The sequence below is a fragment of the Canis lupus genome, chromosome 13 (assembly GCF_048164855.1).
Source record: "Canis lupus baileyi chromosome 13, mCanLup2.hap1, whole genome shotgun sequence".
NCBI lineage: Eukaryota > Metazoa > Chordata > Mammalia > Carnivora > Canidae > Canis > Canis lupus.
Window position 1 is genome coordinate 28,385,455 of NC_132850.1, and position 14,966 is coordinate 28,400,420.

Consider the following 14,966-nt stretch of genomic DNA (forward strand, 5'->3'; position numbering starts at 1 on the left):
TATTCTATATATATTCTATATTCTATATATTCTATATAGATAGATATTCTCTCTCTCTCTCACACATACACACATGCACACACACACACATGCACACACACACACACACGGAAATATCATGCCCCAAGCCCATGTCCTCAGGAACTTGTTTTCTTGTCATTGGCCATAGGATCACTATTCTTTCCTTTTAATTAATAAGTTACCTTTCAATGGAAATTATACACTAAGCATATTTATTAAATATGTGTCATCTTATGAAAATTTAAAAATTTTGATAATGAAAGTAATCTTGGATATTTCCGAAATTAGATGCAGAAACTATTTTTGTCAGGCAAGTCTTTGCTTACCACCAAACTATACAACATTATTGTTTAAACTTCAATGTTTAGAACATACTTTCTAGATTAAAGTTAGAATATATATATGTACACGTATGTCTGTGTATGTGTATATATGTATATGTACCTCTCAATACCCCAACAAGCTTATGAAGAAAATATAGGAGTCTTTTTCCAAGTTTCAAAGCACAAGATTATATATTCTCCTAAAGAATGCCCAAGCTAATTTCTAACTACCTATAAAATGGTATATATGACATTTGGGGTTTTATTCAGAAGATTGCCTATCATTTTCCAGAAATGATCATTACTATTATTCTAATGAAATAATACATTCTCATTTATTGAGCCCATTCAGGGAATATAATACTATTTGTAGAAAGAAGATTAAAAATAATCTTAATTCTACTTTATATTATAAACAACTTTCCTAATAAAATAATATGCACATAATATTTAAAGGACCATAAATAAAGGATTTCTTTTTTAAAAAATTGACTCTTACCTTGGTCTCTAACTTAAACCTAACTTCTTAACCATAAGTTGTTCTGATAATGGAAATGAAAAAAATTTTCAGATTTTATATGAATAATAACTTTTCATTTTAGATTGCTACAGTAATATATTCATAAACTAACTAGACATGAATACACATTCATATAAATAAACTATTGTTTAGATGAATAAATGGGGATAAGGGACACATTTTCCTTAACGAATAGTCTCAAATTTTATGTTTGTGTATATACATACGTATATACATATATATATCCACACACTCATATACTCATATATGTCTATATATATATATATACACACACGCACTCATCTATAATAGAACCCAGACATAAATCCATATAAATATAGCCAATTGAACATTGACAAAGGAGTAAAGGCAATAGGGAGGAGAAAAAATCTTTTCAATATATGCTGGAACGACTAGACATCCACATGCAAAAAAATAATTTTCCACTTGGAGTTAAAAACCATACATTTGCTTATTTTGTTGCTAAAATTATCTTAGTTTTGGTTGTTGAGAGCTTTTACAAATTGATTCCTGTGCTGCTTCAACATACTCCCATAAATTTTTTTAGCTGTTTTTTTTTTTTTTAATTATCTGGCACTATCTGGATGATGTGCCTTAGTGCAGAATCAACCATTTTTTCAAGGAGACCTGATTTCTTTCATTGGAAAAGGATACCTAATATCTTTTGAACATTGGTAAAAATTATTTTTATTTTCTTTTAAGATTTTATTTTTAAATGATCTCTATAACCAGTATGTAGTTTGAACTCACAACCCCAAGATCAAGAGTTGCATGCTCTACCAACTGAGCCAGCCAGGTGTCCCTGAACATTGATAAAAATTATTATTAAATTATTATAAAATTAAAATTATTTCATAATTCCATTATTATGGAAAAAAAACTAAAATTATTACAGAATTTTTTATTTTAAGTCAACTGGCTACATGTGTTTTGGAAGCTAGACAATGAGATTAGATGGTCTAGGTTCTGTTTTACTAGTTCTGGACATCACTGATTATATTCAGATATATTCTGGAGAAGTGAGTAAGCACTCAGAGACTAGAGATTATCTTTTGGGGGCCAAATCTTAGCTCTGTGACTTATTTTGGCAAATTATTTAACTCCTCTTATCTTCAGTTCCTCATCTGCAAAATGGAGATCATGTCTCCATTTTATAGTGCTACTGTTAGAATTGAGACCGACCAAGAACAGTGCTTGGTACAGAGTGGCTCTCCCAATGCGTTGGAGTCCCTTTGTTGAGTTAACTGATTGCCAGAGTTCAGAGCAGATGAGGAGCCCAAAATGTCAGATTTAGCACTCTGATCCCTTGTTTTTGGTGATATTTTTAATTTCTATAAATAATATGGCCTTTTGAAATGAATGAATGAAATGAATGAAACAAATATGATAATTTGTTCTCTATTGATACAAATTACAAGAAATTCTTGTTTTTTAATAGATTTAATCCATTTACTTTAGAAATTTTCTATCAACAACTCACCTGCTATTCACACAAAATTGTAGTGTTTACATCTCATTTTGAATTCATGCCATGTGGTCTGTGATAGAATGGGCAGCATGCTGATACAATCATGTTTTTAAAATGGGCAAGTACCTACAAGCTGTGGTAATTCCAAATTCCAGGATAAACCTAACATGGAGCCAAGCTATGCTAGGTTCTGTAATTTTAACAGCTGTTATGTGAATGCAATGAATTTTTCATTTTAGAGCTTCTCAAGTATACATATATATGTGTGTGTGTTTATCTTTGTGTAAACATCATAAGCAACTGAAAATAAACATTTAACCCTTTAAATTCTAAATCTATGTAAAAGCTGTGGGCAATAACATCTGTATAATGACCTCAGTGCAATTATGTTTTAATGACCATTATATTAGTTTTCTATTGATGCATAACAAGTTACTTCAGATAATGCTTAAGACATACATTTATTATCTTGCAGTCTGCATGAGTCAGGAGTCTGGGCTGCTTAATTGGGTCCTATTCTCAGTTATCACAGGCTGAATGAAGGTGTTGGTCAGTGGCTACATACTCATTCGAAGTTCGGGGTCCTCTTCTAAGCTTATTCAAGTTACTGGTACAGTTCAATTCCTTGTATTTATAGGACTAAGACCCTCAGATTCTAGAAGCTGTCTTCTAAATAGATGGTTTTAAAATTGGCTTTTGGTTTTTCAAGGTCCGGGATAAGCATTTTGGTTGCTCTTTTATAAAATGCCTAGACCCGTTTTAAAAGAGCTCACATGGTTAGGTCATATGCCCCCAGCATAATCTTCTTTTGGTTAGAAACCTTAATTATATATTTAAAAATGTCTTTACTTTCTGTCATATTCTGTTGATTAAAATAGGGGAAAGATAGAGAATATCTGCAAAAAAGTCTACAGCTAACATCTTTCTTAATGTTGATAAACTCAAAGTTTCCTTCTCAGATCAGGTTCAAGACAAGGGTGTCCCTTCTCACCACTACTTTTCAATATTGTACTGGAAGTCTAGCTAAGGCAATAAGATGATAAAGGAAAAAGATACAGATTGGTAAAGCTGAAACAAAAATCCCTTTGTTTGCAGATGACATGGTCATCTATATAGAGCTGAAAGAATTGATAAGAGAAATTCTGGGAATTACTAAGTGATTATAGTAAGGTTGCAATACACAGGAGTAATATATAAAAGTCACTTTCCTATATACTAAGAATGAACAAATGGAATTTGAAATTAAAAATACAATACTATTCATATTAGTAACCAAAAATTGAAATACTTAGGTATAAATCCAACAAAATACACACATGATCTATGTGAGGAAAACTCTCAAAGTCTGATGAACAAAATCAAGGAACTAAATAAATGTAGAGATATTCTATATTCATAGATAGAAACACTCAATATTGTCAAGATGTCAGTTCTTCCCAAATTGATTTATAGATTCAATGCAATCCCAATTAAAATTCCAGCAAGTTGTTTTTGTGTGTGTGTGTGGATATTGACTAAGTGATTATAAAGTTTATACGAAAGAAAAAGATCCAGAATAGCCAACACAATTGAAGAACACATTTGGAGGAGTTACTATCTGATTCAGGACTTAAAGCTATGAAAATCAAGACAGCATGGTATTAGGGAAAGAACAGACAAATAGAACAATGTAACAGAATAGAGAGCCCAGATAGAGACCCACATAAAATAGTCAATTGATCTTTGACAAAGCAGCAAGAGCCGTAAAAGGGAACTAAGTCTTTGAACAAATGGTTTTGGAACAAGTGAACATCCACATGCAAAAGAATGAATCTAGACACAGACTTTATATACTTTCCAAAGACTAACTCAGAGTCAATCATAGATCTAAATGCAAAACTTTAAACTCCTAGAAGATAACAGGGGAAAACCTAGATAACCTTGGAGTATGGCTATGATTTTTTAGATATAGCACCGAAGGCAAGGTCCATGTAGAAAGAATTAATACACTGGACTTAAATGAAAAAAAAAATCTACTCTGTGAAAGACATGAGAAGACAAGCCACAAAGTAGAAGAAAATATTTGCCAAAGACACGTCTGATAAGGATTATTATCCAAACTATACAAAGAATTTTTAAACCTCAATAATATGAAAACAATCCAGTTAAAAAATTAGCAAGAGATCTAAATAGACACCTCATCAAAAAAGACTTACAGATGACAAATAAGCACATATGAAAAGATGCTCCACGTCATATATCATTAAGGAAACGCAGCTAAAACAACGACAAGATACCAATACACACCTATTAGAATGACCAAAATCCATGACACTGACAACATTAAATGCTGTAAGGTTTTAGAACAAAAGGAACTTTCATTTGTTGCTGGTAGGATTTGGTGCTGGCACAGCCACTTTGGAAGACAGTTTGGCAGTTTCTTGCAAACTAGACATGCTTTTGCCAGATGATCCAGCAATCACACTCCTCACTGTTTATCCAAAAGAGATGAAAACTTATGTCCACACAAATCCTGGCACACGGCTGTTTATAGCAGCTTTTTTCATAATTGCCAAACCTTGGAAGCAACCAAAATAACTCAGTGTGGGTGAATGGATAAATAAATTCTGTTCCATCCAGACAGTGGAATATTAATTGACACATGAAATGGGAGAACCTTAAATACATATTACTAATTGAAAAAAGCCGGTGTGAAAAGGGTATTACTGTAGGTTTCCAAACATAATACATTCTAGAAAAGGCAAAACTACAGAGACAGAAAAAAGGTCAGTAGTAGTCAGAGGTTGGGGTGGGGAACAGTGGCATGGATAGGTGGGACACAGAGAATTTTTTAGGGCAGTGAAAATACTCTCCTAGTTACCATAACAGGTACGTGGCATTAACAAACATACGTTTGTTTAACCAATAGAGTGAACCTATGTGAACTATGGACTTTTCGTGATACCAATATATAAGCATAGATTCCTTAATTTTAATAATCTGGTGGGGGATGCTTTTAATGCGGATTGTTACATATGTGTAAAGGCAGAGGGTGGATCATAAATCTCTGCAACATTTCCTCAGTTTTTCTGTGAACCTGAAACTTCAAAAAAAATAAAGCCTTAGTGAAAAAACAAAGCAAAATGTCTGTCTGCGTTCCAGGGGACGGGATTACACAAAAGCATACCAGTGGTGAGAATCATGAGTCTTGGAACAAGTGATCTTGGGTTCTGCCTACTTGGACAAATTCATACAACCTAATGGACCTCCCCTTGTGTGTGCTACTTTAACTCTCATGAAAAACCACCCTGTTCACTCTGCTGATCTACTTTGTATATTAGGGCAGAAAAGAAAAAATTAAAAAAGCTCATACAATGAAATACGGGCTCTGAGTACTCAATATTTTTTCCAGTCTAAATTTTCAATTCCTTTTTTTTTAAATTTTCAATTTTTATCATAGAACTCATTGAATTCAAATAGATAATTACACTATATCCAAAATATTCCATAATGATGACCAAACAAATGATCCAGGTTCACTTTTTATAATCTAAATGTTATTTGCCATTTTCTTCACACAATAAGCTAAGAAATGCAAAGAAAAAATATTCCTTATTTCAAATTAAAAAAAAACAATTAGAAATATATAAATAGGTTTGTTAAATTCCTAGATAGGTATGTTTTTAGAAAGCAAAGTAGTTAACCTTTTTAACCTGGGAGTATCAAGATCCTATGAAAAGTCAGCTTTTTAAAAGTACAAGAACTCTAAAACTTCTATTTCAAATATACAGAGCAGAAACAAAAGCTGTACTCAAAGAACTCTTCTAGGGCATTGGGAATATGTTCTCCTTCAACACGAATCCGTAGATTTAGAAAATTTTCTTCCATGGGTTTACAACAATCTACCCTCGAATGCATAGTTTGAGTAATTGGATAAACCATATATATTTTTTAATGTACAAATACGTAATTTCTTGGCGCTATTAACAATTCTTCTGAAAGCCTCTAGAAATCATATTGCAATGCAAGTACAATTGAAAATATGTAAGATGCTAAGGTCACAGATCAGGTTCAGCATCACTTGTACAAATTTATATAATTTCCTGGAGCTTTCTTTCTGTGCCTGACTTTACAGAGCTGAACACTTTGGCCTATCTCAAATCCATTTTCAGCTCAAGAAAATGGCAGATTTTTTTTAATGGCTAATTTAAAATGTTATGAAAATAAGTTATTCTTTTCCTTACTTCAATTCTCAGGAGAAGAATTAAAAGAAAATAAAAATCTTCTTTACATGGAATATGACATTTAAGATTATCATCCCCTTATATAAGTATGGCCAGCCCCTTTAATTTCTGTGAACTTTCATCAGATGAGTGGTTATTTTTAAAATATAGTTGTTCTTGAATGTTTCTTGTTTCTCAAATTCTATCTTGTTTACTGCCAATCCATTTTTTAAAGATTTTATTTATTTATTCATGAGAGACACAGGGAGAGAGAGAGGCAGAGACTTAGGCAGAGGAAGAAGGCTCCCTGCAAGGAGCCCAATGTGGGACTCAATCCTGGACCCTGGGATCATACCCTGAGCTAAAGGCAGAGTCTGCACCCAGGCGTCCCTTGCCAATCCATTTTTAATGATATCTTTTCACTCTCTAGTCCAGTATTTTTTGGCTATATGTATAATTTTTTCCTAATTTTCAGTGTTGCTCTTTTCTTCACCTATGGCAATGTTTTGCAATGGAATTGGAATCTCCTTTTATTTTTCTTCTAAAGGAAATGCTATTGTTACAAAATGCTAAATTTTATTGACATTAGCAATAGAAAATAATAAACAGTGTTGAAAACCAGATTTTAATTTAACAGAATCAGAACCTAAAGACTGAAACTTGTCTCAGTATCTAGGGACATTGAGGAACATGAATATATAATCAAAGATAGTATTTTTTTTTTTTTGCAAAATGCAGACAATATTATATTTTCCTTTCTGATTCTTCATTGTCTTACTATAGGCAAAGGTAAAAGCATGCTATGAAAGCACTTTAAAGCATGAAGTACAGTTATGGGTTGAATTTTGTCCCACAAATTTGTATGTGGAATCCTACTCCCCCCTCCCAAGGTCCCTTACAACATAAGCTTATTTGGAGATAGGTCTTTAATGAGATGATCTAGTGAAAATAAAGTCATTAGTGTGGGGCCTAATCTAACATGATCGGTGTCCCTTTAAAAGGGAAATTTGAAAACAGAGAAATGCATAGAGGAAATAATGATGTGATGAGACATCACACTTTACAGCAAAAAGATGGCCATCTACAAGCCGAGGACAGAGGTCTGGAACAGATTCCCCCTCACAGTCCTTACACAGAACACTGCCAATGCATTGCTCTCAGACTTCTAACCTCCAGAATAATAATCTAACCTCCAGAGACAATAAATTTCTGTCATTTAATCCACTCAGTTTGTGGTGCTTTGTAATGGCAGCTCTAGGAAACTAATACAAGTACCTTAAAACTGTATCGTCTTGTGCTTATTAGTATTGTCTTCTAGTTATTAGTAGTAGTTTCTAGAAACTAGAAAGAAGAGACAAAACTGATATTATCCAATGAGGGGTAGTCTTCCCTTTTATTTTTATTATCATTTATTGATCATGTCCTACATTCCATCAGCTGTCATGAGTTTTGATGCCTTAATGCAGAAATAGTGTGTTGACTTAGTGGTTAAAATCTCATATTTGGAGTTAGATCCCCCTGATTCCATGAAATTAAATTCTGATTCCATTATTTATGGCTGTATGTTTTTATGCAGTTTATCTGTAGTCGTATCTGTCAACACAACTTATGAGGCCTAGTGCAAAACAATAATTCACCTTGTGAATTCAGCATGAAAAAAGCATTGTTAAAAATACTAAAATAGAAAACTTTATTTTTATAAAATATTTTATAACATAAAATGTAGCAGGGTAATGGTGACGTGGATAACAACATAGAGTTACAAAATGTAAAAGAAAAAAGTCTTATATATAACAATAAATAACAATATTTCATTGTGGTATCCTGCTTGGTTATAAGATTATTCTGACTCAATTTTCTACAAATTCATTTATTAAGTTATTATTTAACAAAATTTTGTTATTATTAACAAAATTTGTTTGAAAAAATTTAATCTTTCAACAATTTGAAAATGACATCAGTTACTATTGGCAAATGTAAGATCACAAATAATTTTTGGTAATTTTTCATTTGAGAAAAAACTTTCTGCTGATGTAACTAATAGAGCAGTTAGGGTATTTTGTAGACTATATTAATATTAGGAGGGGATCCCTGGGTGGCTCAGCGGTTTGTTTGGCGCCTGCCTTCAGCCTGGGGTGCGACCCTGGAGTCTCAGGATCGAGTCCCACGTTGGGCTCCCAGTATGGAGCCTGCTTCTCCCTCTGCCTGTGTCTCTGCCTCTCTCTCTCTATCATGAATGAATTTTTAAAAATCTTTATATTAATATTAGGATTAATTTCTGATCATTTTTTTAGAAATAATTATAATTGGTGGATCTAGAGCTTATGATCCTCATGGAACAGTTACTCTAAAAAGGTTTAACTCAGTGCAAATCAATTTTCATAACTCTAAATTTAATTTTAAACTTAAGTAGACACAATGATATTTTAATATTTCCTCCCACAATTTCTGTAATTAGTTTAAGAAACCAAAAGTAGATTCATGATGTGAGTATAACTCCAAATGCCTATTAATACAGTATTTTATCTCCAAATCCTCAATCGGGGCGGGGGAAAATTAACTTTAAAATTGTTTTCCTCATTAAGGATGGATTTATTTAAAGTTTCATATGGAAATCAGGCCCTTTTCTAATATATTGGTCTTTAAACTTAATTCCTATTTTTAATGTGGATATTTGCTTTCGAGTATTACCTCAGTTTTCAAAAGTAAATATTCTGAACTCTGAAGAATTCTAATCGCTTCTTGATAAGCGTTTTTTTTTTTTTAATTTATTTATTTGAGAGAGAGAGATCATATGAACAGAGGGAGGGGCAGAATGAGAGGGAGAGAGAATCTCAACCAGACTCCCCATTGAGCCTGGAGCCCTGATGTGGGGCTCAATCCCATGACCCTGAGATCATGACCTGAGCTGAAATCAAGACTCAGATGCTTAACCGACTGGGCCACCCAGGCGCTCCCCCCGATTAGCTTTATTAAAATGCCCATATGTACCCTTTATTTTGTAATAATATGCTATCATCATATATGGCCTGGGCACCAGCAGTTCTTCTAAAGGGTTCATATCAGTGCACCGGCCATGGAGATGGACAGTCAAGCCAGTCTCCCAACATGGGCCCAGTGCTGTTCACATATGGGGCCTCCCCTCTCCCTTAGAGCTATGGTGACTGTGTCCAGGTCCCACCCAGCCACCTTAGATACCCGAAGATACCCCTGATTATTCTGAAGACTGCACCTGTGTGTTGGGCCCAGATCAATTGTTCAATGCCCATGTGCCTATCAGGCCATGATCCCAAGCTGGAGGTGGCATGAGCACTCCCAAGCTTTCTCCGTTGTTCACTCACACTTCCTTGTCTCGCAGATCACATGGAGTTCCAAGATAAAATCATTAAGAATTTCAAGTGGTGACATCAAAGCTATAAACCAAGTACAAGGCCCTCCCGAGAGCAAGGCCCTTTGCTTGCCTTGTCTGTGTTTGCTTATTCAACTAAGAAAATAGATTAATACCTACTTGGTAGGGTTGGTGATGATACTGAATTAGTTAATATATGTGATGAACTTATAAAAGGGTCTGATTCATAGCAAATAATCATTATTAGTCCTTGTATTATAATGACATTAAGACTCAGTCACTGTCTCAAAAGTGTTCATAGGCTAGTTAGAAAAGCATGTGAACAACTTATTACAAAAATACAATAATAAATACCACTATGCCTTGAGAATAGAAAAATGTCCTGTATACAAGGGATTAATAGAGGTGAAACTAATGTACACATATAGCTCAGTATAATTAATAGCACTTGAACTTCCATTGTGGATATAGATCTCAAAAGAATCTTGCTTCTACTCTAACCTTGAAAGGGGAAAGAAAAGATAATCTGTAAAATCATAAGTTTTTAGAACCCATCAGAAAGCCAACTCAGTGAACTGAATTCCAAAGAGCAACAAGCTCCTTCAAAAAGACACTGTGTTCAGCAGTGGGACCTGGGAGCACTGTCAGTTGAGCATCGTCCACTTGGTTTCAGCTCAGGCCATGATCTCAGAGTGGTGAGATCAAGCTCCATGTCAGGCTGGTGCTCACCATGGAGTTTAAGACTCTCTCCTCTCTCTCTCTGCCCTTCCCCCTGCACCCTCTCTTTCTCTTTTAATCTCTCTCTCAAATTAATAAATAAAAAATTTTTAAAAAACACTGAACATGCAAACTGTTTTGCCTTTGGCAGAATATGGGAGGAAGTAGTAGCATACATAAACGTGTATAAAAGGAAATGACTGAAATTTTAATGAATTTTTCAAGATTGAGTGTCAGCAAAAGAATTTAGAATCCCTGGAAACCTCAGACACAAAGGTCATCTGTATTTTCTCATCATCCTTTTAACATAAGCCTCCCGTCTTAGGCATATAAGGAAGCTTGGGATCACAAAAGGGGATCTGAAGAATCAGCTGCTGAAGGATAAGGAAGAAATCCAAACTCTTCTCTCATGGGAGCAAAATCCTTCCACTGCTGTGGCAGAGGTAAGACCATGGCCAGAATTTTGTACCCTTGTCATGACACAAAGCAGAGCTGCTGGAGGAGGGCAGATCAGTCCCTTGCCCACGAACCCCCGTTCTTACAAGAGAGGGGGAGATGGGAGGAAAGCTGAGAAAACCCCACTCTGAAGCTGAACCTTATTCTTGAGATTGCCCCAGAACAAAGAAATTTCTCTGCCTCTCATGAGCTTTGCATCAAATAATAAGCAACAGCAGTCAGCTGCTGGTGTAGCTTCCTAGCTTCAGAAGCGGAGACCCTCTGTTGTCACACCCACGTAAGGCCTGCTCAAAGCTGATGGGGAGGGGCGTAGCCCTCCAGCACCACAGGCCTCCCCTTAAGCTTGAGGTAGCCAAAGTTCCTCCCCTTCGGGACCCAGAATCACCTCCACCGATGGCTGGCCATAGCAGAAAACTGCCATTAGATGGCACCAAATCTCAACCAAGCTCCAGACCGGTCTGGGTTACACAGCTGTACACCTGGAGCTTGCTAGATGTGCAGCCTGGCCCTAGTCATTTCAGTATTTTTGTCGTATTACAATTGAATTTGATTGTATTACAATTGAATACTGATTTTTTTATTGCCATTTGCCTCTGTGACATTGGGTATTGCTCTCCCCCTCTTTTTCTGTTTACTAAAACAATGTATTCCAACTAGGTATGTGACTTCTTGGGAGAAAGAGATCACATGCACCCGTACAGAACATCTAAGATTAAATAAATATTCTAGCTCAATTTATCAAGAATAAAAATGTTTCTGAAAAAAAAAAAAAAAAACCCGTTCCTGAACTACAGTGGCACACAGGAAGAGAAGACATTTGGCATGTGTTAATGTGGTTCCCATGATCTTCAGGGATCCAAATGGAACCTGGAGCTACCATTGATGACACATGGATGATAAGTATTTGCCAGATCTGGAAAATTCAATTCTTGCCATATTCATGGATTACTAAGAGAGTATAGCTGCCAGATATCTTACACATAAATGTGCTTGTTTTCTTCTCTTTGCAGCAACTTTTTACTTTTAGGAGGCATTAATGATCTTGCCTAAATCAGCTATTACATCGAAGATTTTAAATGGTGATTTGCAGCTTGTAGTTTAGGCCTTTTTATTTCCTCTCATTTTATTTTTGTTCCAAGAGAGAAAAAAATACATAAACACGAGTCATCAGCCCCCTGGTTTAGCCTGGTATCAGACCAGTTTAGAAGGCCTTAGAAGAGGGAATGAAGAGATATTTGAATTGAAAGATAAAAAAAGAAATAGTGAAAAAAGGTCATAGTCACTTGCTTAGTTCTTGGGCCTAAGCCAATTTTCAAATCCATTTGTACTGATGGAAGAGGTAGCCAGGTCTCTAGAAGGAAGGGTCCTGCAACATGTATATCCTATAATGATTCCCCAGTTAAAGAAAAAAATGAATTAAAAAATCAAAACCTTTCCCATTGTATATTTTTGAGATTCCAACAGGCAAGAGTTTTTTACACTTACTGTTCTCCTTAACATTTAGTTGGGAATTGACTGTCTTAAACCTCAACAGACATACATTTTACTTACTACATTTCCTATCCAGACCTCTGAGTCTCTATATGAATTTCCTCTTACTTGACCTCTCAAGCTCTTTACAGTTCTCGTCTGTGATTAGCACAGTACAGATGCACTTGCTCCTCATTCCTCCTTATTCCTCATATCCGACTTTCCTCAGCACTTCAAGCATGATCGTCATGTAATTTGTTTCTTCTTGTCTTTCATTTCTTGGCTCAGTGTACTCTCCACAGAGACTCCTCCCTGAGTATTTAATGTTAGGTAGCCAGTACCTGTTCTATATGATAGGATGCTCCCTAAAGTCCATTGTAGTACTGGTGATATGTGACAATCATGTTTGTCTTTTCTGTCTTTCCCCAGTAGAATGGAAAATCCAGGAAAATAAGTATCTTGGCTACTTGTTCCTTACTATCTCCTGCCACTTAACAATAGAATTGAAAACAAGATTCTTGAGTAAAAGACCTCAGTTTATGTACTTGTTAAACCTTTATCTTTCTTTTTATTAGTATTAGGTATAAAATAAGGATTTAAAATTGCTTTGGGACACCTGGGTGGCTCAGTGGTTGAGGGTCTGCCTTCAGCCCAGGGTGTGATCCTGGAGACCCGGGATTGAATGCCACATTAGGTTCCCTGCATGGAGCCTGCTTCTCCCTCTGCCTGTGTCTCTGCCTCTCTGTGTCTCTCATGAATAAAGAAATACAGTATTTTTTTAAAAAATAAATAATAAAATTGCTTTAAAAATGAAATGAAGTAGGGATTTTGCTTCTAGGAGTGGCAATGGTGATTTGTTTCAGTCCACTGTGCAGAAAAGGATTAAGAAAGCCCACAAGTGTGCGTGTGTGTGCGTGCGCGCACATGCTGTGACGTGATGCTGCCAAGGCAATTGGCCAAATTCTAGAGGAAAAGAAGTAAGACCTAGAGATGTGAGTCTCTTATCTACCTCCATTTTTCCTTTGTGGGATCTGCCAATTCTGGAAGAGATAATTGACAGGTCAAAAAAGCTGATGAGAGTTTTTGACAAATTTATAAGAATCATAATGAAAATTGGGTTCAGTGGTCAACAGAGAGCATTGGTAAGTCACTCTAGATTTTTATTAAAATCCAAATGGTCTGCACCCCCAAAATAAGTATAAAATAGGAAGTGAGACTTCTGAGTTCAATTCCTGGTAGGAGTGAGGTAATTCTAGTTTGTGGATGATCTGAGCCACTTACAGAAGCAAACACAAATCTGCTTCAGAAAAAATAAAGTTCTTTTAGACCTTGAATATCTCTTTACAGATTTGTATATTGAACCTAGCAAATAATAAAGAGCAATCAGGCAAATGAAAACCAAGAGAACTGGAAAAAAAAAACAAGCAAGCAAACAACAGTAATTGACTACAACAAACTACTGCTACAATTGTTTTAGGAAGTATACATATATTGAATACCAAATTACCATCTCAATTTCAAACTAAAACTGTACCCTTAATTTTTTACCCCAAACTTATCTTGCCATGTCTTTCCTTATTGCTGTCAATGATAACACCATGTTTCCATAGCTCAGCCCAAGACATTGTTGTCATCTTTGACTATCTGTCTTTGTTGTCATACCATATATATAATTGGTTAGGAAGCCATCACTCTTATTTAAAAATACAGGTAAATACATAATCTGACCATTTCTCATTACACCCACAGCTACAAGCGTGTTGCCCTGTTCTCACTGAATTGTCTGTGGTCTCAAGATAGCAGTCAGGGTGATTCTATTAAAGCGTACATCAAACCAGATTTTCCTCTGCTTGAAATTGTGCAATGTTTACCCTCCCCTTCTACTCAGAACAAAAAAGCCTTAAAAATGGCTCACAATGTCCTATACCTTTCCAAATCCATGTCAAGCCCTTATAGTTTTATATCTGTATCATGCAATATATATCTCACTGAAATTTTTACTGTAGCACTTATGCTATAGGATGTCAACTGTGTGTGTTTTCCTATAATATACATGTTTACATTGAGCCAAGAAGCGTTCTGTTGGCACTGCAAATACTGCAATGAAAACTATTTACTGGAAGCCTATATTAATCATTTTTTTCAAAAACTCATAATTTTGGTAGCAGAATTAGATTTTAGTCATCATAAGTGAAGACTATCTTATGTTGATTAATGGGCATCAGCTGCTATTGTAAATAAGCAACACTTTAAAAATATCTTGGGCAGCTTGGGTGGCTCAGCGGTTTGGCGCCGCCTTCAGCCCAGGGCCTGATCCTGGAGCCCCGGGATGGAGTCCCACGTTGGGCTCCCTGCATGGAGCCTGCTTCTCCCTCTGCCTGTGTCTCTGCTTCTCTTTCTCTCTCTGTGTGTCTCTCAT

General features: G+C 35.5%; 1 long non-coding RNA gene across 2 annotated transcripts in view; it reads left to right on the forward strand.

Annotated features, from left to right (window-relative positions):
• Positions 1-14,966, forward strand: part of LOC140602823 (uncharacterized) — a 290,185-nt gene that overhangs the window by 152,696 nt on the left and 122,523 nt on the right. Inside the window, exons 12-13 of one of the 2 annotated variants that reach the window (XR_012005752.1) lie at positions 10,947-11,064; positions 11,735-14,027. This is a non-coding gene — a long non-coding RNA (uncharacterized lncRNA). Of the gene's footprint in view, positions 1-10,946; positions 11,065-11,734; positions 14,028-14,966 lie in introns of those variants that run through there. The other variant, XR_012005751.1, reaches the window with a different exon arrangement.